Raw genomic sequence first — 22,883 nt, forward strand, 5'->3', positions numbered from 1 at the left:
TCTACGTCTGCAGAGAGTCAGGACGTCGCATGAGCCTTTCCTGTGTGCCTGTACATACTCAGACGTATCCAAGTCCAGGCACCTACTTTCTGTTGGCAATTCTTATACCTGCCTTCTTAGGCCATTCCCCTTCTGAACTCCAAGTCCTGCACACAAGACAGTTAACTTTCATACGGGTCATACTCTTTACCAACAAGTAATTTTAAAATAGCGTTTGCTTTCACAGCGCCAACACGCTTTGAAACACTTTCGCAGCTAACAGGTCGATTGATAATGGCCGTCGTTCCGTTTCAGGTTGTCAGTAAGGGCGTATTTTCATATCGTCGTGATACCTGTGGTACCTGTAAGCACTCAGAAACGCCAACTTTCTCAACTATTACACCTGTATGTGGTGAGAGTGATTTTGCCCCAGTGAGTAAAACGTGTACCTCTGGTGGGACTCGAACCCACAATCCCCGGTTTAGGAGACCGATGCCTTATCCATTAGGCCACAGAGGCTGACTGGCGCTAAGCTGGCGGTGTGCTCGCTCAAATAGACACTTTCCAAGTGTACCATTCCTGATGCGCTACTCTACGTCTGCAGAGAGTCAGGACGTCGCATGAGCCTTTCCTGTGTGCCTGTACATACTCAGACGTATCCAAGTCCAGGCACCTACTTTCTGTTGGCAATTCTTATACCTGCCTTCTTAGGCCATTCCCCTTCTGAACTCCAAGTCCTGCACACAAGACAGTTAACTTTCATACGGGTCATACTCTTTACCAACAAGTAATTTTAAAATAGCGTTTGCTTTCACAGCGCCAACACGCTTTGAAACACTTTCGCAGCTAACAGGTCGATTGATAATGGCCGTCGTTCCGTTTCAGGTTGTCAGTAAGGGCGTATTTTCATATCGTCGTGATACCTGTGGTACCTGTAAGCACTCAGAAACGCCAACTTTCTCAACTATTACACCTGTATGTGGTGAGAGTGATTTTGCCCCAGTGAGTAAAACGTGTACCTCTGGTGGGACTCGAACCCACAATCCCCGGTTTAGGAGACCGATGCCTTATCCATTAGGCCACAGAGGCTGACTGGCGCTAAGCTGGCGGTGTGCTCGCTCAAATAGACACTGTCCAAGTGTACCATTCCTGATGCGCTACTCTACGTCTGCAGAGAGTCAGGACGTCGCATGAGCCTTTCCTGTGTGCCTGTACATACTCAGACGTATCCAAGTCCAGGCACCTACTTTCTGTTGGCAATTCTTATACCTGCCTTCTTAGGCCATTCCCCTTCTGAACTCCAAGTCCTGCACACAAGACAGTTAACTTTCATACGGGTCATACTCTTTACCAACAAGTAATTTTAAAATAGCGTTTGCTTTCACAGCGCCAACACGCTTTGAAACACTTTCGCAGCTAACAGGTCGATTGATAATGGCCGTCGTTCCGTTTCAGGTTGTCAGTAAGGGCGTATTTTCATATCGTCGTGATACCTGTGGTACCTGTAAGCACTCAGAAACGCCAACTTTCTCAACTATTACACCTGTATGTGGTGAGAGTGATTTTGCCCCAGTGAGTAAAACGTGTACCTCTGGTGGGACTCGAACCCACAATCCCCGGTTTAGGAGACCGATGCCTTATCCATTAGGCCACAGAGGCTGACTGGCGCTAAGCTGGCGGTGTGCTCGCTCAAATAGACACTTTCCAAGTGTACCATTCCTGATGCGCTACTCTACGTCTGCAGAGAGTCAGGACGTCGCATGAGCCTTTCCTGTGTGCCTGTACATACTCAGACGTATCCAAGTCCAGGCACCTACTTTCTGTTGGCAATTCTTATACCTGCCTTCTTAGGCCATTCCCCTTCTGAACTCCAAGTCCTGCACACAAGACAGTTAACTTTCATACGGGTCATACTCTTTACCAACAAGTAATTTTAAAATAGCGTTTGCTTTCACAGCGCCAACACGCTTTGAAACACTTTCGCAGCTAACAGGTCGATTGATAATGGCCGTCGTTCCGTTTCAGGTTGTCAGTAAGGGCGTATTTTCATATCGTCGTGATACCTGTGGTACCTGTAAGCACTCAGAAACGCCAACTTTCTCAACTATTACACCTGTATGTGGTGAGAGTGATTTTGCCCCAGTGAGTAAAACGTGTACCTCTGGTGGGACTCGAACCCACAATCCCCGGTTTAGGAGACCGATGCCTTATCCATTAGGCCACAGAGGCTGACTGGCGCTAAGCTGGCGGTGTGCTCGCTCAAATAGACACTTTCCAAGTGTACCATTCCTGATGCGCTACTCTACGTCTGCAGAGAGTCAGGACGTCGCATGAGCCTTTCCTGTGTGCCTGTACATACTCAGACGTATCCAAGTCCAGGCACCTACTTTCTGTTGGCAATTCTTATACCTGCCTTCTTAGGCCATTCCCCTTCTGAACTCCAAGTCCTGCACACAAGACAGTTAACTTTCATACGGGTCATACTCTTTACCAACAAGTAATTTTAAAATAGCGTTTGCTTTCACAGCGCCAACACGCTTTGAAACACTTTCGCAGCTAACAGGTCGATTGATAATGGCCGTCGTTCCGTTTCAGGTTGTCAGTAAGGGCGTATTTTCATATCGTCGTGATACCTGTGGTACCTGTAAGCACTCAGAAACGCCAACTTTCTCAACTATTACACCTGTATGTGGTGAGAGTGATTTTGCCCCAGTGAGTAAAACGTGTACCTCTGGTGGGACTCGAACCCACAATCCCCTGTTTAGGAGACCGATGCCTTATCCATTAGGCCACAGAGGCTGACTGGTGCTAAGCTGGCGGTGTGCTCGCTCAAATAGACACTTTCCAAGTGTACCATTCCTGATGCGCTACTCTACGTCTGCAGAGAGTCAGGACGTCGCATGAGCCTTTCCTGTGTGCCTGTACATACTCAGACGTATCCAAGTCCAGGCACCTACTTTCTGTTGGCAATTCTTATACCTGCCTTCTTAGGCCATTCCCCTTCTGAACTCCAAGTCCTGCACACAAGACAGTTAACTTTCATACGGGTCATACTCTTTACCAACAAGTAATTTTAAAATAGCGTTTGCTTTCACAGCGCCAACACGCTTTGAAACACTTTCGCAGCTAACAGGTCGATTGATAATGGCCGTCGTTCCGTTTCAGGTTGTCAGTAAGGGCGTATTTTCATATCGTCGTGATACCTGTGGTACCTGTAAGCACTCAGAAACGCCAACTTTCTCAACTATTACACCTGTATGTGGTGAGAGTGATTTTGCCCCAGTGAGTAAAACGTGTACCTCTGGTGGGACTCGAACCCACAATCCCCGGTTTAGGAGACCGATGCCTTATCCATTTTTTTTTTTTTTTTTTTTTTTTTTTTTTTTTTTTTTTTTTTTTTTTTACTTTGGGTCTCCTTCCTCCCCTTCAACCCATCCTTTACGCTCTCCAAGTGTTGCCTTCTCGGCCTGGCTTCTCTGCCTTTAAGAATGAATGTGTAAGTTGATGATGTGGAAACGCGGTTCTTCTGAACGACGAACGAAGTATGCCCCTTCTGTTGCCTTTGTTTGCAACATGGCTTGAATCCATTAGGCCACAGAGGCTGACTGGCGCTAAGCTGGCGGTGTGCTCGCTCAAATAGACACTTTCCAAGTGTACCATTCCTGATGCGCTACTCTACGTCTGCAGAGAGTCAGGACGTCGCATGAGCCTTTCCTGTGTGCCTGTACATACTCAGACGTATCCAAGTCCAGGCACCTACTTTCTGTTGGCAATTCTTATACCTGCCTTCTTAGGCCATTCCCCTTCTGAACTCCAAGTCCTGCACACAAGACAGTTAACTTTCATACGGGTCATACTCTTTACCAACAAGTAATTTTAAAATAGCGTTTGCTTTCACAGCGCCAACACGCTTTGAAACACTTTCGCAGCTAACAGGTCGATTGATAATGGCCGTCGTTCCGTTTCAGGTTGTCAGTAAGGGCGTATTTTCATATCGTCGTGATACCTGTGGTACCTGTAAGCACTCAGAAACGCCAACTTTCTCAACTATTACACCTGTATGTGGTGAGAGTGATTTTGCCCCAGTGAGTAAAACGTGTACCTCTGGTGGGACTCGAACCCACAATCCCCGGTTTAGGAGACCGATGCCTTATCCATTAGGCCACAGAGGCTGACTGGCGCTAAGCTGGCGGTGTGCTCGCTCAAATAGACACTTTCCAAGTGTACCATTCCTGATGCGCTACTCTACGTCTGCAGAGAGTCAGGACGTCGCATGAGCCTTTCCTGTGTGCCTGTACATACTCAGACGTATCCAAGTCCAGGCACCTACTTTCTGTTGGCAATTCTTATACCTGCCTTCTTAGGCCATTCCCCTTCTGAACTCCAAGTCCTGCACACAAGACAGTTAACTTTCATACGGGTCATACTCTTTACCAACAAGTAATTTTAAAATAGCGTTTGCTTTCACAGCGCCAACACGCTTTGAAACACTTTCGCAGCTAACAGGTCGATTGATAATGGCCGTCGTTCCGTTTCAGGTTGTCAGTAAGGGCGTATTTTCATATCGTCGTGATACCTGTGGTACCTGTAAGCACTCAGAAACGCCAACTTTCTCAACTATTACACCTGTATGTGGTGAGAGTGATTTTGCCCCAGTGAGTAAAACGTGTACCTCTGGTGGGACTCGAACCCACAATCCCCGGTTTAGGAGACCGATGCCTTATCCATTTTTTTTTTTTTTTTTTTTTTTTTTTTTTTTATGGGCCTCCCTTCTCCCCACACAGCCCATCCATTCGCCCACCTTTTCGTGCCTTCTTCGGCTAGCTTCTGCGCTTTATTAGTGGAAGTTTTTTGTTATTTTTTATTTTTCCATTTTTTTTGTTTTTATTCTTGTTTTTCTTTTTATTTTTTTTGATTTTTATTTATTATATTTTTTTTATTTTATTTATTTTATTTTATTTTTTTTTTTTTTTTTTTTTGTGGTGGTGGTATATCTCAGGATCACTACCTCTCAAGCTCGTCTTCACTTAGTAATGGCATGAATGTTTCCGTGTCGTTCTGTATTCGTCGATGTTTCAGTTTCCTGAAGGCTTCATTCAAAGTTGTCATCTCTTAGCGTTGAGAGTATGTTCGCCGAGATTGCCGCCGTGCTGTTTTCTTGCAGTTATTCAGTAAAGTAACTGGGTACTATTGTGTGTTCCTTGAGTTGGTGGAGACAAAAACAACAAGATCATAGATTGCTCTTTCAGCATCGTCCATTAGGCCACAGAGGCTGACTGGCGCTAAGCTGGCGGTGTGCTCGCTCAAATAGACACTTTCCAAGTGTACCATTCCTGATGCGCTACTCTACGTCTGCAGAGAGTCAGGACGTCGCATGAGCCTTTCCTGTGTGCCTGTACATACTCAGACGTATCCAAGTCCAGGCACCTACTTTCTGTTGGCAATTCTTATACCTGCCTTCTTAGGCCATTCCCCTTCTGAACTCCAAGTCCTGCACACAAGACAGTTAACTTTCATACGGGTCATACTCTTTACCAACAAGTAATTTTAAAATAGCGTTTGCTTTCACAGCGCCAACACGCTTTGAAACACTTTCGCAGCTAACAGGTCGATTGATAATGGCCGTCGTTCCGTTTCAGGTTGTCAGTAAGGGCGTATTTTCATATCGTCGTGATACCTGTGGTACCTGTAAGCACTCAGAAACGCCAACTTTCTCAACTATTACACCTGTATGTGGTGAGAGTGATTTTGCCCCAGTGAGTAAAACGTGTACCTCTGGTGGGACTCGAACCCACAATCCCCTGTTTAGGAGACCGATGCCTTATCCATTAGGCCACAGAGGCTGACTGGCGCTAAGCTGGCGGTGTGCTCGCTCAAATAGACACTTTCCAAGTGTACCATTCCTGATGCGCTACTCTACGTCTGCAGAGAGTCAGGACGTCGCATGAGCCTTTCCTGTGTGCCTGTACATACTCAGACGTATCCAAGTCCAGGCACCTACTTTCTGTTGGCAATTCTTATACCTGCCTTCTTAGGCCATTCCCCTTCTGAACTCCAAGTCCTGCACACAAGACAGTTAACTTTCATACGGGTCATACTCTTTACCAACAAGTAATTTTAAAATAGCGTTTGCTTTCACAGCGCCAACACGCTTTGAAACACTTTCGCAGCTAACAGGTCGATTGATAATGGCCGTCGTTCCGTTTCAGGTTGTCAGTAAGGGCGTATTTTCATATCGTCGTGATACCTGTGGTACCTGTAAGCACTCAGAAACGCCAACTTTCTCAACTATTACACCTGTATGTGGTGAGAGTGATTTTGCCCCAGTGAGTAAAACGTGTACCTCTGGTGGGACTCGAACCCACAATCCCCGGTTTAGGAGACCGATGCCTTATCCATTAGGCCACAGAGGCTGACTGGCGCTAAGCTGGCGGTGTGCTCGCTCAAATAGACACTTTCCAAGTGTACCATTCCTGATGCGCTACTCTACGTCTGCAGAGAGTCAGGACGTCGCATGAGCCTTTCCTGTGTGCCTGTACATACTCAGACGTATCCAAGTCCAGGCACCTACTTTCTGTTGGCAATTCTTATACCTGCCTTCTTAGGCCATTCCCCTTCTGAACTCCAAGTCCTGCACACAAGACAGTTAACTTTCATACGGGTCATACTCTTTACCAACAAGTAATTTTAAAATAGCGTTTGCTTTCACAGCGCCAACACGCTTTGAAACACTTTCGCAGCTAACAGGTCGATTGATAATGGCCGTCGTTCCGTTTCAGGTTGTCAGTAAGGGCGTATTTTCATATCGTCGTGATACCTGTGGTACCTGTAAGCACTCAGAAACGCCAACTTTCTCAACTATTACACCTGTATGTGGTGAGAGTGATTTTGCCCCAGTGAGTAAAACGTGTACCTCTGGTGGGACTCGAACCCACAATCCCCGGTTTAGGAGACCGATGCCTTATCCATTAGGCCACAGAGGCTGACTGGCGCTAAGCTGGCGGTGTGCTCGCTCAAATAGACACTTTCCAAGTGTACCATTCCTGATGCGCTACTCTACGTCTGCAGAGAGTCAGGACGTCGCATGAGCCTTTCCTGTGTGCCTGTACATACTCAGACGTATCCAAGTCCAGGCACCTACTTTCTGTTGGCAATTCTTATACCTGCCTTCTTAGGCCATTCCCCTTCTGAACTCCAAGTCCTGCACACAAGACAGTTAACTTTCATACGGGTCATACTCTTTACCAACAAGTAATTTTAAAATAGCGTTTGCTTTCACAGCGCCAACACGCTTTGAAACACTTTCGCAGCTAACAGGTCGATTGATAATGGCCGTCGTTCCGTTTCAGGTTGTCAGTAAGGGCGTATTTTCATATCGTCGTGATACCTGTGGTACCTGTAAGCACTCAGAAACGCCAACTTTCTCAACTATTACACCTGTATGTGGTGAGAGTGATTTTGCCCCAGTGAGTAAAACGTGTACCTCTGGTGGGACTCGAACCCACAATCCCCGGTTTAGGAGACCGATGCCTTATCCATTAGGCCACAGAGGCTGACTGGCGCTAAGCTGGCGGTGTGCTCGCTCAAATAGACACTTTCCAAGTGTACCATTCCTGATGCGCTACTCTACGTCTGCAGAGAGTCAGGACGTCGCATGAGCCTTTCCTGTGTGCCTGTACATACTCAGACGTATCCAAGTCCAGGCACCTACTTTCTGTTGGCAATTCTTATACCTGCCTTCTTAGGCCATTCCCCTTCTGAACTCCAAGTCCTGCACACAAGACAGTTAACTTTCATACGGGTCATACTCTTTACCAACAAGTAATTTTAAAATAGCGTTTGCTTTCACAGCGCCAACACGCTTTGAAACACTTTCGCAGCTAACAGGTCGATTGATAATGGCCGTCGTTCCGTTTCAGGTTGTCAGTAAGGGCGTATTTTCATATCGTCGTGATACCTGTGGTACCTGTAAGCACTCAGAAACGCCAACTTTCTCAACTATTACACCTGTATGTGGTGAGAGTGATTTTGCCCCAGTGAGTAAAACGTGTACCTCTGGTGGGACTCGAACCCACAATCCCCGGTTTAGGAGACCGATGCCTTATCCATTAGGCCACAGAGGCTGACTGGCGCTAAGCTGGCGGTGTGCTCGCTCAAATAGACACTTTCCAAGTGTACCATTCCTGATGCGCTACTCTACGTCTGCAGAGAGTCAGGACGTCGCATGAGCCTTTCCTGTGTGCCTGTACATACTCAGACGTATCCAAGTCCAGGCACCTACTTTCTGTTGGCAATTCTTATACCTGCCTTCTTAGGCCATTCCCCTTCTGAACTCCAAGTCCTGCACACAAGACAGTTAACTTTCATACGGGTCATACTCTTTACCAACAAGTAATTTTAAAATAGCGTTTGCTTTCACAGCGCCAACACGCTTTGAAACACTTTCGCAGCTAACAGGTCGATTGATAATGGCCGTCGTTCCGTTTCAGGTTGTCAGTAAGGGCGTATTTTCATATCGTCGTGATACCTGTGGTACCTGTAAGCACTCAGAAACGCCAACTTTCTCAACTATTACACCTGTATGTGGTGAGAGTGATTTTGCCCCAGTGAGTAAAACGTGTACCTCTTGTGGGACTCGAACCCACAATCCCCGGTTTAGGAGACCGATGCCTTATCCATTAGGCCACAGAGGCTGACTGGCGCTAAGCTGGCGGTGTGCTCGCTCAAATAGACACTTTCCAAGTGTACCATTCCTGATGCGCTACTCTACGTCTGCAGAGAGTCAGGACGTCGCATGAGCCTTTCCTGTGTGCCTGTACATACTCAGACGTATCCAAGTCCAGGCACCTACTTTCTGTTGGCAATTCTTATACCTGCCTTCTTAGGCCATTCCCCTTCTGAACTCCAAGTCCTGCACACAAGACAGTTAACTTTCATACGGGTCATACTCTTTACCAACAAGTAATTTTAAAATAGCGTTTGCTTTCACAGCGCCAACACGCTTTGAAACACTTTCGCAGCTAACAGGTCGATTGATAATGGCCGTCGTTCCGTTTCAGGTTGTCAGTAAGGGCGTATTTTCATATCGTCGTGATACCTGTGGTACCTGTAAGCACTCAGAAACGCCAACTTTCTCAACTATTACACCTGTATGTGGTGAGAGTGATTTTGCCCCAGTGAGTAAAACGTGTACCTCTGGTGGGACTCGAACCCACAATCCCCGGTTTAGGAGACCGATGCCTTATCCATTAGGCCACAGAGGCTGACTGGCGCTAAGCTGGCGGTGTGCTCGCTCAAATAGACACTTTCCAAGTGTACCATTCCTGATGCGCTACTCTACGTCTGCAGAGAGTCAGGACGTCGCATGAGCCTTTCCTGTGTGCCTGTACATACTCAGACGTATCCAAGTCCAGGCACCTACTTTCTGTTGGCAATTCTTATACCTGCCTTCTTAGGCCATTCCCCTTCTGAACTCCAAGTCCTGCACACAAGACAGTTAACTTTCATACGGGTCATACTCTTTACCAACAAGTAATTTTAAAATAGCGTTTGCTTTCACAGCGCCAACACGCTTTGAAACACTTTCGCAGCTAACAGGTCGATTGATAATGGCCGTCGTTCCGTTTCAGGTTGTCAGTAAGGGCGTATTTTCATATCGTCGTGATACCTGTGGTACCTGTAAGCACTCAGAAACGCCAACTTTCTCAACTATTACACCTGTATGTGGTGAGAGTGATTTTGCCCCAGTGAGTAAAACGTGTACCTCTTGTGGGACTCGAACCCACAATCCCCGGTTTAGGAGACCGATGCCTTATCCATTAGGCCACAGAGGCTGACTGGCGCTAAGCTGGCGGTGTGCTCGCTCAAATAGACACTTTCCAAGTGTACCATTCCTGATGCGCTACTCTACGTCTGCAGAGAGTCAGGACGTCGCATGAGCCTTTCCTGTGTGCCTGTACATACTCAGACGTATCCAAGTCCAGGCACCTACTTTCTGTTGGCAATTCTTATACCTGCCTTCTTAGGCCATTCCCCTTCTGAACTCCAAGTCCTGCACACAAGACAGTTAACTTTCATACGGGTCATACTCTTTACCAACAAGTAATTTTAAAATAGCGTTTGCTTTCACAGCGCCAACACGCTTTGAAACACTTTCGCAGCTAACAGGTCGATTGATAATGGCCGTCGTTCCGTTTCAGGTTGTCAGTAAGGGCGTATTTTCATATCGTCGTGATACCTGTGGTACCTGTAAGCACTCAGAAACGCCAACTTTCTCAACTATTACACCTGTATGTGGTGAGAGTGATTTTGCCCCAGTGAGTAAAACGTGTACCTCTGGTGGGACTCGAACCCACAATCCCCTGTTTAGGAGACCGATGCCTTATCCATTAGGCCACAGAGGCTGACTGGCGCTAAGCTGGCGGTGTGCTCGCTCAAATAGACACTTTCCAAGTGTACCATTCCTGATGCGCTACTCTACGTCTGCAGAGAGTCAGGACGTCGCATGAGCCTTTCCTGTGTGCCTGTACATACTCAGACGTATCCAAGTCCAGGCACCTACTTTCTGTTGGCAATTCTTATACCTGCCTTCTTAGGCCATTCCCCTTCTGAACTCCAAGTCCTGCACACAAGACAGTTAACTTTCATACGGGTCATACTCTTTACCAACAAGTAATTTTAAAATAGCGTTTGCTTTCACAGCGCCAACACGCTTTGAAACACTTTCGCAGCTAACAGGTCGATTGATAATGGCCGTCGTTCCGTTTCAGGTTGTCAGTAAGGGCGTATTTTCATATCGTCGTGATACCTGTGGTACCTGTAAGCACTCAGAAACGCCAACTTTCTCAACTATTACACCTGTATGTGGTGAGAGTGATTTTGCCCCAGTGAGTAAAACGTGTACCTCTGGTGGGACTCGAACCCACAATCCCCGGTTTAGGAGACCGATGCCTTATCCATTTTTTTTTTTTTTTACACCATTTTTTTTTTTTTATTTTTTCGAACCCGGGCCTCCTGGGTGAAAGCCAGGTATCCTAGCCACTTTTTTTTTTTTTTTTTTTTTTGCTCTGCCCCTTTTTTTTTTTTTTTTTTTTTCAATCTTTAGATCCGAAGTCCGACGCCTTATCCATTTTTTTTTTCCTTAACCACTCTTTTTTTTTTCTTAACCACTTTTTTTTTACGCCTTAACCACTTTTTTTATCCATTTTTTTCCACTTTTTTTTTTATTTTTTGTAGTATCCGTAGTCACTTCGCAATAATCAATAAAATAGTTTACTGAGTCCACTGTCGCCCGTTACGTCCTTATAGTTTCTGTCGTATTGTGGGTCGTTTTTAACCAATGCCTGTTCTCTCGAAGACTATATTCAACATGTTGCCGTAGAGGTTTGTATGGTTACTGAATTTTTTGGATTCCCAGTAAGCTGATTCCATGTAGACCATGAAATCAATTGAATTGTCAGATCCATTTCTACCAATTACGTAATGTGTGTAGTGACCCAAGAGCCACATGACAGTGTTATTTTTCCGTTCTGGGAAAAATATCTCTTCAGGCTGTAACAGCATTCGTGGCGTATAATTGCGGCCATCACTTCTGGTGAGGAGTGCTATCTTTCTTCTGAGCCATGTCCAATTGTGAACTAGTCCACTGCAGGTGAATCTGTGTTGAAGTGTGTCCACGAATCCACACTTAGTGCAGTGATGTGTATCACTGAGTCCTATTCGATAAAGTTTTTCATTGGTTGGTACAGTGTCGCAGACCACCTTGTACCAAGTGGAAGCCACTTCTGTTGAATGGATTTTGAGGCTAATATTTTTCCATACAGTACGCCATATGACGTTCGGATACTTGATTTCTATGGTATTTTGTGTATCCGATTTATGCCATGTATTTAAAATCTCTCTTGTAGTTATATGTGACTTGTACACCGTGCCTGCCTCTAAGTAACTGACCTCAATATAAAAGTCCTTGACATGCGTGAGTTTGTTGTTTAGTTGGCCCACATTCACCGGGGGCTGCAGGGAACGTGGCTGGACAATTGTGAAGAGTCTGGAGGTAATGTTATTTCTGTCCTTATTAATCATAAACAGGGTTCTTTTGACGTAAAGTGCAGATGCTTTTTTAACCAAATTAGTTAGCCCTAATCCGCCCACCAGTCTTGCTTTGGTCACACTGTCGAGTCTAACTTTAAAAATGTTGCCTTTCCACAAGTAACTATTGGCAAGTCGCATCACCTTTTTCACCTGTAATTTCGGTGCTGGGAATATTTGTGCTACAAAACAGGCTTTAGAAAACATGTAGGTGTTAATTAATTGAACTTTCTGCAATAAATTCGCGGATCGCCAACAAAGTTCGTTGAACGCACCCTGCATTTTGGTCGCCGTGTCCCGCCAATTTACTGCAGCCATCTTCATTGGACAATTGTTTATAGTAATACCTAGTGTTTTGTGGGAATCAACTAGTGTAGCCCATTGGCTGCGTACCCTGTCAAATCCTCTTAAGTTTAGGATTTTACTCTTATGTATGTTCACCTTGGCACCAGAGGCGCGACTATATTGACGTATCGTCTCTTCCAGAATTGTAATTTCACCTCCGTGTCGAAGGACGACGCCCACGTCATCGGCATATGCTTTTGCTGTAAGCGTGACCCCGGATATTGTGACGCCACTTAATTTGTCTCTGAGTTGCCGTAGCAAAGGCTCAAGTGCAAGAACATACAATAGCATTGATAATGGGCTCCCTTGTGGAACGCCCCTCTGTATATGAATAGTTTTCGTCGGCTGCCCGTTTACGTAAGCCTTTGCAGTGATGCCGGTCATCATCTGGTGGATTACACTAACTGCTCGATCGTCAAAAGCCAGGTGTTTAAATATGAGATCGACGTACCGGTGGCTGACATGGTCAAATGCCTTGCAGAAATCGATGAAGTATAGTGCACATCTGATGTCAGTGACTGCCACAATAGAAATGAGGTCTCTGTATTCGGAGATGACCGACATGATTGTCCTGCCTGGGAAGCAGGCTTGATGGCCGTTTATTACAGTTCTTAGAAGTGGTGTGAGTCTCTCCTTCAGTGCTCGTGCAATGGTCTTGTAATCATAGTTCATCAACATTAAGGGGCGAAAATTATCGATTTTCTTTTGTCCTTTACTTTTCGGAATCAAGACTAGTTTTCCTTCCTTAAGTTCAGTTGGTAAGTCTCCTCCATGTAAGGTTTCGTTTATTACATCCGTGAACGTTGACCCAATTATATGCCAAAACTTTTGATAAAATTCTTTTGGTAATCCATCTGGACCCGCCGATTTGTTGGAAGGTGACGTCTTTACTAGATTAAATATTTCGTCCTCTGCAAATGCAGCAATCAGGCAGTTATTTTCTTCAGTAGTGATCCGTTCCGTTAATAAGTGCAACATTTCAGTACTCGCAGTCTCGGCAGTCTGGTCTGTAGTGTAGAGGTGAGCGAAATGTTGTTGGATTGCGCGCACTATGTCATTTTGGTCTGTAATAACGGTCCCGTCTTCGAGTTTGAGGTCGTCAATAAAACCGCGTCGCCTATTAAGTTGGTGTTTGATCAGGTGAAACATTGAAGTAGTTTCCTCTTGTAGTAGAGACTTTGCCTTTGATTTAAGTTTTAATCCCTCTAACTGCTGTCGTGTGATGCTTAGAAGCTTCGCTTTGATTTGTCGAATTTGCTCTAGATGAGTAGTAGCTACGTCGTGTTTGTCATGTAGTTCTCGCAATACAGTGTAATAAAATTCGATTGTCTTTTTGCCATCTCTGGTTTTTTGAAAACTGTATGATTTTAAGGTTTGCCTAAGTTTAGGTTTGGCAAACTTGACCCACCATTCGATTTTAGATCCGTATTTATGCACTGATTTCAAACATGCCGTCCATGTGGCTTTGACCCACCCTTCTAGTTCGTCATCTTTGAGATGGGCAATGTTGAGCATCCACTGATTGCGGTAAAATTTTGTAGGTTGCTTTGCTAAATTGATAGTCACAGAAAACCCACAGTGATCCGAGCAGTATGTCGGGATTACTTCCACATCCAACACGTTATGACTTAGATTCTCCGACACATACTGCCTATCTATCCGACTGCATGATGTCGAAGTGAAATGCGTGAACTTGACTAGCGTAGGGAATTTGACTTCCCATGCATCTTTGTACTTCATGTTTTTGATTAAGTCATGCAGCTCCTTGGAGTAGTTAAAATGCGGTACCTGATCTTTCCTGTGAACTACACAATTAAAGTCGCCACCAATTATGACAGACGCAGGATTTTTCCTCAACAAGTAGATTACGTCTTCCTTGAAGAATTGAGCTCTCGCAGCTCTGTTGGTGGTACCGGACGGTGCATAAACATTTACAACAGTGACATCAAATATTTTACAACTTAGGCCTCTTCCTGTAACTAGTTTATCCAACAACATGACCGGTATGCCTTCACGAGTTAAAATTGCGGTCCCTGTATTTTCGTCCGGTAGGACATTATAAAATATTTGAAAACCCGGCACGGTGAAATCAGTGAATAGCACTTCTTGCAACAAAGCAACATCCGCCTCTGTTTCATAGATAAATTGTTTTAACACAACTTTTTTCAAATCTGACGTTATCCTGTTAACGTTAATAGTTAATATTTTATAAGCTTGACTCATCCGAGAAGGTTAATGGTCATGTATGGACGACAAAGTAGAGTGAGTACAAAATCCGAGATTTACACTTCGCCCAATGTGTACAATGTATTTTAGGTGAAGAAGATCCAGTCGGAAATCCGCTGCTATTGCACTACTGTTTGTGAATCTGCGGAGGCTGTATGTCTATCTTTGCAATTATCTTGATCTACACTGACTGACACTTCAGGATTGCCAACTCCTTTACTGTCCGGTGATTTTTGCCGTTGTGTGCCCCCGTTGCGTTTCGCCTGCGCCCTGCCGACGTTGACGTTCGGCTGCGGCTTCAGGCGGCGCCGCTGTGTGTCTTGCGCGGTTCCGGCTGTATTTGGAATACCTGTCCCTTGTGCAGGTCCCTCTTGTTTTTGGGCTGCACTGTGGGGGTCATTTAAGTCTTGAACGTGATCACTACTACCGACTTGATCAACAAGTTGCACCTTAGTGCCTTGTTCTACCGCAGGCGAGGAAGTGCCTTCAGTATGTTGATCACATTCCTGATTCGTATTTTCGGGTCCCTCTGGAATTGATGCCTGCATGGCTGCCTCGGCCGGTTCCATTTCAGCGACCGCATCATTAGCTGATGATGGAACATTGGCATTGGGTTGGCCTGATGATTCCGCCTCCAATGCAATGGCTGATTCCAGTGCTGTTTCATTACTGGCTTTTTGCTTTTGCACAGAGTGGGTGTGACCGGAACCATCCTCATCGGAAGAAATATCGGCTGAGTCCCAAGGGCGCTTATTGCCGGAGGCACTACGGTCACTAGCAGCAGGGGCAGATTGCTCCTCTACAATAGGCATTATCATGGCACTGTCATTCACTAAAGTGGGATCTTGCACGGTATCAGAATTCAGAGAGACAACGGGCTGTTCTACATTACTTCGCATCAGGACATCACTAAATGTAAGCCGCTGTCGCTGTTGCAAATTGTTTTTTAAAACAAACATGCGACGGGGACAATCCTGCCTCAGGTGGCCGCTCTCGTTACAAACATGGCACGTGGGAATTTGTCCGGTATAGGTAACTAGCCCCTTGTACCCACACACCATTATGTGCGACGGGATATTAACCTTTATTGCCATTTCAACGGATCGCACCCCGCTATAACACTGCAGCTTATGTTCCCTGGACCACATTTCATTTCTAACAGACCTAACGTCACCGTACTTCGACAAAACCTCCTTCAGGTAGCAATTTTCAACTTCAGGTGGGAGATTGAAAACACGGACATTTTTCAACTCTACATCAGCATTTGAAAGCGTAACGATACTCACAGTCCCGTTCCGATGGCGAAATTCAATGCGTCCCCCGAATTTCAGCAGAAGTCGCTCCATGATAACTGGATTGTGCAACTTGACGAAAAAACAGTACTGTTCCAAATCGTAATAGGCAGTGTGGACCTGTTCTGTAGTTATCCCGCAGACGTCGACAATCCACTCGTGGATCTCTAGTGAGCTTGGTTGCAGAGCACGGGTTGACTTATCAAATTCAAATTTCAGGGTATTCTTCCTGGGACACTGACGAAACATATCGCTAATTAACCCTTAACGGGCTAACAGCATCGAACGTTGACACGAAATACACAACAACACGCAGGCACAACACAGTAATACGACACGCGACGGACACAAACTACACTTGTAAACAATCGCTAGCTTGGCGGAGCGGACGGTACCTCCTCACACTAGCGGGTCTCAAGCGCAACTATCCATTAGGCCACAGAGGCTGACTGGCGCTAAGCTGGCGGTGTGCTCGCTCAAATAGACACTTTCCAAGTGTACCATTCCTGATGCGCTACTCTACGTCTGCAGAGAGTCAGGACGTCGCATGAGCCTTTCCTGTGTGCCTGTACATACTCAGACGTATCCAAGTCCAGGCACCTACTTTCTGTTGGCAATTCTTATACCTGCCTTCTTAGGCCATTCCCCTTCTGAACTCCAAGTCCTGCACACAAGACAGTTAACTTTCATACGGGTCATACTCTTTACCAACAAGTAATTTTAAAATAGCGTTTGCTTTCACAGCGCCAACACGCTTTGAAACACTTTCGCAGCTAACAGGTCGATTGATAATGGCCGTCGTTCCGTTTCAGGTTGTCAGTAAGGGCGTATTTTCATATCGTCGTGATACCTGTGGTACCTGTAAGCACTCAGAAACGCCAACTTTCTCAACTATTACACCTGTATGTGGTGAGAGTGATTTTGCCCCAGTGAGTAAAACGTGTACCTCTGGTGGGACTCGAACCCACAATCCCCGGTTTAGGAGACCGATGCCTTATCCATTAGGCCACAGAGGCTGACTGGCCCTAAGCTGGCGGTGTGCTCGCTCAAATAGACACTTTCCAAGTGTACCATTCCTGATGCGCTACTCTACGTCCGCAGAGAGTCAGGACGTCGCATGAGCCTTTCCTGTGTGCCTGTACATACTCAGACGTATCCAAGTCCAGGCACCTACTTTCTGTTGGCAATTCTTATACCTGCCTTCTTAGGCCATTCCCCTTCTGAACTCCAAGTCCTGCACACAAGACAGTTAACTTTCATACGGGTCATACTCTTTACCAACAAGTAATTTTAAAATAGCGTTTGCTTTCACAGCGCCAACACGCTTTGAAACACTTTCGCAGCTAACAGGTCGATTGATAATGGCCGTCGTTCCGTTTCAGGTTGTCAGTAAGGGCGTATTTTCATATCGTCGTGATACCTGTGGTACCTGTAAGCACTCAGAAACGCCAACTTTCTCAACTATTACACCTGTATGTGGTGAGAGTGATTTTGCCCCAGTGAGTAAAACGTGTACCTCTGGTGGGACTCGAACCCACAATCCCCGGTTTAGGAGACCGATGCCTTATCCATTAGGCCACAGAGGCTGACTGGCGCTAAGCTGGCGGTGTGCTCGCTCAAATAGACACTTTCCAAGTGTACCATTCCTGATGCGCTACTCTACGTCTGCAGAGAGTCAGGACGTCGCATGAGCCTTTCCTGTGTGCCTGTACATACTCAGACGTATCCAAGTCCAGGCACCTACTTTCTGTTGGCAATTCTTATACCTGCCTTCTTAGGCCATTCCCCTTCTGAACTCCAAGTCCTGCACACAAGACAGTTAACTTTCATACGGGTCATACTCTTTACCAACAAGTAATTTTAAAATAGCGTTTGCTTTCACAGCGCCAACACGCTTTGAAACACTTTCGCAGCTAACAGGTCGATTGATAATGGCCGTCGTTCCGTTTCAGGTTGTCAGTAAGGGCGTATTTTCATATCGTCGTGATACCTGTGGTACCTGTAAGCACTCAGAAACGCCAACTTTCTCAACTATTACACCTGTATGTGGTGAGAGTGATTTTGCCCCAGTGAGTAAAACGTGTACCTCTGGTGGGACTCGAACCCACAATCCCCGGTTTAGGAGACCGATGCCTTATCCATTAGGCCACAGAGGCTGACTGGCGCTAAGCTGGCGGTGTGCTCGCTCAAATAGACACTTTCCAAGTGTACCATTCCTGATGCGCTACTCTACGTCTGCAGAGAGTCAGGACGTCGCATGAGCCTTTCCTGTGTGCCTGTACATACTCAGACGTATCCAAGTCCAGGCACCTACTTTCTGTTGGCAATTCTTATACCTGCCTTCTTAGGCCATTCCCCTTCTGAACTCCAAGTCCTGCACACAAGACAGTTAACTTTCATACGGGTCATACTCTTTACCAACAAGTAATTTTAAAATAGCGTTTGCTTTCACAGCGCCAACACGCTTTGAAACACTTTCGCAGCTAACAGGTCGATTGATAATGGCCGTCGTTCCGTTTCAGGTTGTCAGTAAGGGCGTATTTTCATATCGTCGTGATACCTGTGGTACCTGTAAGCACTCAGAAACGCCAACTTTCTCAACTATTACACCTGTATGTGGTGAGAGTGATTTTGCCCCAGTGAGTAAAACGTGTACCTCTGGTGGGACTCGAACCCACAATCCCCGGTTTAGGAGACCGATGCCTTATCCATTAGGCCACAGAGGCTGACTGGCGCTAAGCTGGCGGTGTGCTCGCTCAAATAGACACTTTCCAAGTGTACCATTCCTGATGCGCTACTCTACGTCTGCAGAGAGTCAGGACGTCGCATGAGCCTTTCCTGTGTGCCTGTACATACTCAGACGTATCCAAGTCCAGGCACCTACTTTCTGTTGGCAATTCTTATACCTGCCTTCTTAGGCCATTCCCCTTCTGAACTCCAAGTCCTGCACACAAGACAGTTAACTTTCATACGGGTCATACTCTTTACCAACAAGTAATTTTAAAATAGCGTTTGCTTTCACAGCGCCAACACGCTTTGAAACACTTTCGCAGCTAACAGGTCGATTGATAATGGCCGTCGTTCCGTTTCAGGTTGTCAGTAAGGGCGTATTTTCATATCGTCGTGATACCTGTGGTACCTGTAAGCACTCAGAAACGCCAACTTTCTCAACTATTACACCTGTATGTGGTGAGAGTGATTTTGCCCCAGTGAGTAAAACGTGTACCTCTGGTGGGACTCGAACCCACAATCCCCGGTTTAGGAGACCGATGCCTTATCCATTAGGCCACAGAGGCTGACTGGCGCTAAGCTGGCGGTGTGCTCGCTCAAATAGACACTTTCCAAGTGTACCATTCCTGATGCGCTACTCTACGTCTGCAGAGAGTCAGGACGTCGCATGAGCCTTTCCTGTGTGCCTGTACATACTCAGACGTATCCAAGTCCAGGCACCTACTTTCTGTTGGCAATTCTTATACCTGCCTTCTTAGGCCATTCCCCTTCTGAACTCCAAGTCCTGCACACAAGACAGTTAACTTTCATACGGGTCATACTCTTTACCAACAAGTAATTTTAAAATAGCGTTTGCTTTCACAGCGCCAACACGCTTTGAAACACTTTCGCAGCTAACAGGTCGATTGATAATGGCCGTCGTTCCGTTTCAGGTTGTCAGTAAGGGCGTATTTTCATATCGTCGTGATACCTGTGGTACCTGTAAGCACTCAGAAACGCCAACTTTCTCAACTATTACACCTGTATGTGGTGAGAGTGATTTTGCCCCAGTGAGTAAAACGTGTACCTCTGGTGGGACTCGAACCCACAATCCCCGGTTTAGGAGACCGATGCCTTATCCATTAGGCCACAGAGGCTGACTGGCGCTAAGCTGGCGGTGTGCTCGCTCAAATAGACACTTTCCAAGTGTACCATTCCTGATGCGCTACTCTACGTCTGCAGAGAGTCAGGACGTCGCATGAGCCTTTCCTGTGTGCCTGTACATACTCAGACGTATCCAAGTCCAGGCACCTACTTTCTGTTGGCAATTCTTATACCTGCCTTCTTAGGCCATTCCCCTTCTGAACTCCAAGTCCTGCACACAAGACAGTTAACTTTCATACGGGTCATACTCTTTACCAACAAGTAATTTTAAAATAGCGTTTGCTTTCACAGCGCCAACACGCTTTGAAACACTTTCGCAGCTAACAGGTCGATTGATAATGGCCGTCGTTCCGTTTCAGGTTGTCAGTAAGGGCGTATTTTCATATCGTCGTGATACCTGTGGTACCTGTAAGCACTCAGAAACGCCAACTTTCTCAACTATTACACCTGTATGTGGTGAGAGTGATTTTGCCCCAGTGAGTAAAACGTGTACCTCTGGTGGGACTCGAACCCACAATCCCCGGTTTAGGAGACCGATGCCTTATCCATTAGGCCACAGAGGCTGACTGGCGCTAAGCTGGCGGTGTGCTCGCTCAAATAGACACTTTCCAAGTGTACCATTCCTGATGCGCTACTCTACGTCTGCAGAGAGTCAGGACGTCGCATGAGCCTTTCCTGTGTGCCTGTACATACTCAGACGTATCCAAGTCCAGGCACCTACTTTCTGTTGGCAATTCTTATACCTGCCTTCTTAGGCCATTCCCCTTCTGAACTCCAAGTCCTGCACACAAGACAGTTAACTTTCATACGGGTCATACTCTTTACCAACAAGTAATTTTAAAATAGCGTTTGCTTTCACAGCGCCAACACGCTTTGAAACACTTTCGCAGCTAACAGGTCGATTGATAATGGCCGTCGTTCCGTTTCAGGTTGTCAGTAAGGGCGTATTTTCATATCGTCGTGATACCTGTGGTACCTGTAAGCACTCAGAAACGCCAACTTTCTCAACTATTACACCTGTATGTGGTGAGAGTGATTTTGCCCCAGTGAGTAAAACGTGTACCTCTGGTGGGACTCGAACCCACAATCCCCTGTTTAGGAGACCGATGCCTTATCCATTAGGCCACAGAGGCTGACTGGCGCTAAGCTGGCGGTGTGCTCGCTCAAATAGACACTTTCCAAGTGTACCATTCCTGATGCGCTACTCTACGTCTGCAGAGAGTCAGGACGTCGCATGAGCCTTTCCTGTGTGCCTGTACATACTCAGACGTATCCAAGTCCAGGCACCTACTTTCTGTTGGCAATTCTTATACCTGCCTTCTTAGGCCATTCCCCTTCTGAACTCCAAGTCCTGCACACAAGACAGTTAACTTTCATACGGGTCATACTCTTTACCAACAAGTAATTTTAAAATAGCGTTTGCTTTCACAGCGCCAACACGCTTTGAAACACTTTCGCAGCTAACAGGTCGATTGATAATGGCCGTCGTTCCGTTTCAGGTTGTCAGTAAGGGCGTATTTTCATATCGTCGTGATACCTGTGGTACCTGTAAGCACTCAGAAACGCCAACTTTCTCAACTATTACACCTGTATGTGGTGAGAGTGATTTTGCCCCAGTGAGTAAAACGTGTACCTCTGGTGGGACTCGAACCCACAATCCCCGGTTTAGGAGACCGATGCCTTATCCATTAGGCCACAGAGGCTGACTGGCGCTAAGCTGGCGGTGTGCTCGCTCAAATAGACACTTTCCAAGTGTACCATTCCTGATGCGCTACTCTACGTCTGCAGAGAGTCAGGACGTCGCATGAGCCTTTCCTGTGTGCCTGTACATACTCAGACGTATCCAAGTCCAGGCACCTACTTTCTGTTGGCAATTCTTATACCTGCCTTCTTAGGCCATTCCCCTTCTGAACTCCAAGTCCTGCACACAAGACAGTTAACTTTCATACGGGTCATACTCTTTACCAACAAGTAATTTTAAAATAGCGTTTGCTTTCACAGCGCCAACACGCTTTGAAACACTTTCGCAGCTAACAGGTCGATTGATAATGGCCGTCGTTCCGTTTCAGGTTGTCAGTAAGGGCGTATTTTCATATCGTCGTGATACCTGTGGTACCTGTAAGCACTCAGACACGCCAACTTTCTCAACTATTACACCTGTATGTGGTGAGAGTGATTTTGCCCCAGTGAGTAAAACGTGTACCTCTGGTGGGACTCGAACCCACAATCCCCGGTTTAGGAGACCGATGCCTTATCCATTAGGCCACAGAGGCTGACTGGCGCTAAGCTGGCGGTGTGCTCGCTCAAATAGACACTTTCCAAGTGTACCATTCCTGATGCGCTACTCTACGTCTGCAGAGAGTCAGGACGTCGCATGAGCCTTTCCTGTGTGCCTGTACATACTCAGACGTATCCAAGTCCAGGCACCTACTTTCTGTTGGCAATTCTTATACCTGCCTTCTTAGGCCATTCCCCTTCTGAACTCCAAGTCCTGCACACAAGACAGTTAACTTTCATACGGGTCATACTCTTTACCAACAAGTAATTTTAAAATAGCGTTTGCTTTCACAGCGCCAACACGCTTTGAAACACTTTCGCAGCTAACAGGTCGATTGATAATGGCCGTCGTTCCGTTTCAGGTTGTCAGTAAGGGCGTATTTTCATATCGTCGTGATACCTGTGGTACCTGTAAGCACTCAGAAACGCCAACTTTCTCAACTATTACACCTGTATGTGGTGAGAGTGATTTTGCCCCAGTGAGTAAAACGTGTACCTCTGGTGGGACTCGAACCCACAATCCCCGGTTTAGGAGACCGATGCCTTATCCATTAGGCCACAGAGGCTGACTGGCGCTAAGCTGGCGGTGTGCTCGCTCAAATAGACACTTTCCAAGTGTACCATTCCTGATGCGCTACTCTACGTCTGCAGAGAGTCAGGACGTCGCATGAGCCTTTCCTGTGTGCCTGTACATACTCAGACGTATCCAAGTCCAGGCACCTACTTTCTGTTGGCAATTCTTATACCTGCCTTCTTAGGCCATTCCCCTTCTGAACTCCAAGTCCTGCACACAAGACAGTTAAC

General features: G+C 46.3%; 26 non-coding genes across 26 annotated transcripts; all 26 read right to left on the reverse strand.

Annotated features, from left to right (window-relative positions):
- Positions 1-425: 425 nt before the first annotated feature.
- Positions 426-498, reverse strand: Trnar-ccu (transfer RNA arginine (anticodon CCU)). Its single transcript has one exon. It is a non-coding gene; the product is annotated as a tRNA-Arg (tRNA).
- Positions 499-995: 497 nt separating this feature from the next.
- Trnar-ccu (transfer RNA arginine (anticodon CCU)) lies at positions 996-1,068 on the reverse strand. Its single transcript has one exon. It is a non-coding gene; the product is annotated as a tRNA-Arg (tRNA).
- A 497-nt stretch (positions 1,069-1,565) lies between these two features.
- On the reverse strand, positions 1,566-1,638 carry Trnar-ccu (transfer RNA arginine (anticodon CCU)). Its single transcript has one exon. It is a non-coding gene; the product is annotated as a tRNA-Arg (tRNA).
- Positions 1,639-2,135: 497 nt separating this feature from the next.
- Trnar-ccu (transfer RNA arginine (anticodon CCU)) lies at positions 2,136-2,208 on the reverse strand. The gene has a single exon. It is a non-coding gene; the product is annotated as a tRNA-Arg (tRNA).
- A 497-nt stretch (positions 2,209-2,705) lies between these two features.
- On the reverse strand, positions 2,706-2,778 carry Trnar-ccu (transfer RNA arginine (anticodon CCU)). Its single transcript has one exon. It is a non-coding gene; the product is annotated as a tRNA-Arg (tRNA).
- Positions 2,779-4,078: 1,300 nt separating this feature from the next.
- Positions 4,079-4,151, reverse strand: Trnar-ccu (transfer RNA arginine (anticodon CCU)). Its single transcript has one exon. It is a non-coding gene; the product is annotated as a tRNA-Arg (tRNA).
- Positions 4,152-5,749: 1,598 nt separating this feature from the next.
- Trnar-ccu (transfer RNA arginine (anticodon CCU)) lies at positions 5,750-5,822 on the reverse strand. The gene has a single exon. It is a non-coding gene; the product is annotated as a tRNA-Arg (tRNA).
- Positions 5,823-6,319: 497 nt separating this feature from the next.
- Positions 6,320-6,392, reverse strand: Trnar-ccu (transfer RNA arginine (anticodon CCU)). The gene has a single exon. It is a non-coding gene; the product is annotated as a tRNA-Arg (tRNA).
- Positions 6,393-6,889: 497 nt separating this feature from the next.
- On the reverse strand, positions 6,890-6,962 carry Trnar-ccu (transfer RNA arginine (anticodon CCU)). Its single transcript has one exon. It is a non-coding gene; the product is annotated as a tRNA-Arg (tRNA).
- A 497-nt stretch (positions 6,963-7,459) lies between these two features.
- On the reverse strand, positions 7,460-7,532 carry Trnar-ccu (transfer RNA arginine (anticodon CCU)). The gene has a single exon. It is a non-coding gene; the product is annotated as a tRNA-Arg (tRNA).
- A 497-nt stretch (positions 7,533-8,029) lies between these two features.
- Trnar-ccu (transfer RNA arginine (anticodon CCU)) lies at positions 8,030-8,102 on the reverse strand. Its single transcript has one exon. It is a non-coding gene; the product is annotated as a tRNA-Arg (tRNA).
- Positions 8,103-8,599: 497 nt separating this feature from the next.
- Trnar-ccu (transfer RNA arginine (anticodon CCU)) lies at positions 8,600-8,672 on the reverse strand. The gene has a single exon. It is a non-coding gene; the product is annotated as a tRNA-Arg (tRNA).
- Positions 8,673-9,169: 497 nt separating this feature from the next.
- Trnar-ccu (transfer RNA arginine (anticodon CCU)) lies at positions 9,170-9,242 on the reverse strand. Its single transcript has one exon. It is a non-coding gene; the product is annotated as a tRNA-Arg (tRNA).
- A 497-nt stretch (positions 9,243-9,739) lies between these two features.
- Positions 9,740-9,812, reverse strand: Trnar-ccu (transfer RNA arginine (anticodon CCU)). The gene has a single exon. It is a non-coding gene; the product is annotated as a tRNA-Arg (tRNA).
- Positions 9,813-10,309: 497 nt separating this feature from the next.
- Trnar-ccu (transfer RNA arginine (anticodon CCU)) lies at positions 10,310-10,382 on the reverse strand. Its single transcript has one exon. It is a non-coding gene; the product is annotated as a tRNA-Arg (tRNA).
- Positions 10,383-16,872: 6,490 nt separating this feature from the next.
- Positions 16,873-16,945, reverse strand: Trnar-ccu (transfer RNA arginine (anticodon CCU)). Its single transcript has one exon. It is a non-coding gene; the product is annotated as a tRNA-Arg (tRNA).
- A 497-nt stretch (positions 16,946-17,442) lies between these two features.
- Trnar-ccu (transfer RNA arginine (anticodon CCU)) lies at positions 17,443-17,515 on the reverse strand. Its single transcript has one exon. It is a non-coding gene; the product is annotated as a tRNA-Arg (tRNA).
- A 497-nt stretch (positions 17,516-18,012) lies between these two features.
- On the reverse strand, positions 18,013-18,085 carry Trnar-ccu (transfer RNA arginine (anticodon CCU)). Its single transcript has one exon. It is a non-coding gene; the product is annotated as a tRNA-Arg (tRNA).
- Positions 18,086-18,582: 497 nt separating this feature from the next.
- Trnar-ccu (transfer RNA arginine (anticodon CCU)) lies at positions 18,583-18,655 on the reverse strand. The gene has a single exon. It is a non-coding gene; the product is annotated as a tRNA-Arg (tRNA).
- A 497-nt stretch (positions 18,656-19,152) lies between these two features.
- Positions 19,153-19,225, reverse strand: Trnar-ccu (transfer RNA arginine (anticodon CCU)). Its single transcript has one exon. It is a non-coding gene; the product is annotated as a tRNA-Arg (tRNA).
- Positions 19,226-19,722: 497 nt separating this feature from the next.
- Trnar-ccu (transfer RNA arginine (anticodon CCU)) lies at positions 19,723-19,795 on the reverse strand. Its single transcript has one exon. It is a non-coding gene; the product is annotated as a tRNA-Arg (tRNA).
- A 497-nt stretch (positions 19,796-20,292) lies between these two features.
- Positions 20,293-20,365, reverse strand: Trnar-ccu (transfer RNA arginine (anticodon CCU)). Its single transcript has one exon. It is a non-coding gene; the product is annotated as a tRNA-Arg (tRNA).
- Positions 20,366-20,862: 497 nt separating this feature from the next.
- On the reverse strand, positions 20,863-20,935 carry Trnar-ccu (transfer RNA arginine (anticodon CCU)). The gene has a single exon. It is a non-coding gene; the product is annotated as a tRNA-Arg (tRNA).
- Positions 20,936-21,432: 497 nt separating this feature from the next.
- Positions 21,433-21,505, reverse strand: Trnar-ccu (transfer RNA arginine (anticodon CCU)). The gene has a single exon. It is a non-coding gene; the product is annotated as a tRNA-Arg (tRNA).
- A 497-nt stretch (positions 21,506-22,002) lies between these two features.
- On the reverse strand, positions 22,003-22,075 carry Trnar-ccu (transfer RNA arginine (anticodon CCU)). The gene has a single exon. It is a non-coding gene; the product is annotated as a tRNA-Arg (tRNA).
- Positions 22,076-22,572: 497 nt separating this feature from the next.
- Positions 22,573-22,645, reverse strand: Trnar-ccu (transfer RNA arginine (anticodon CCU)). The gene has a single exon. It is a non-coding gene; the product is annotated as a tRNA-Arg (tRNA).
- Between the last annotated feature and the right edge of the window lie 238 nt (positions 22,646-22,883).

This window comes from Schistocerca nitens, chromosome 1 (assembly GCF_023898315.1).
Source record: "Schistocerca nitens isolate TAMUIC-IGC-003100 chromosome 1, iqSchNite1.1, whole genome shotgun sequence".
Lineage (NCBI taxonomy): Eukaryota > Metazoa > Arthropoda > Insecta > Orthoptera > Acrididae > Schistocerca > Schistocerca nitens.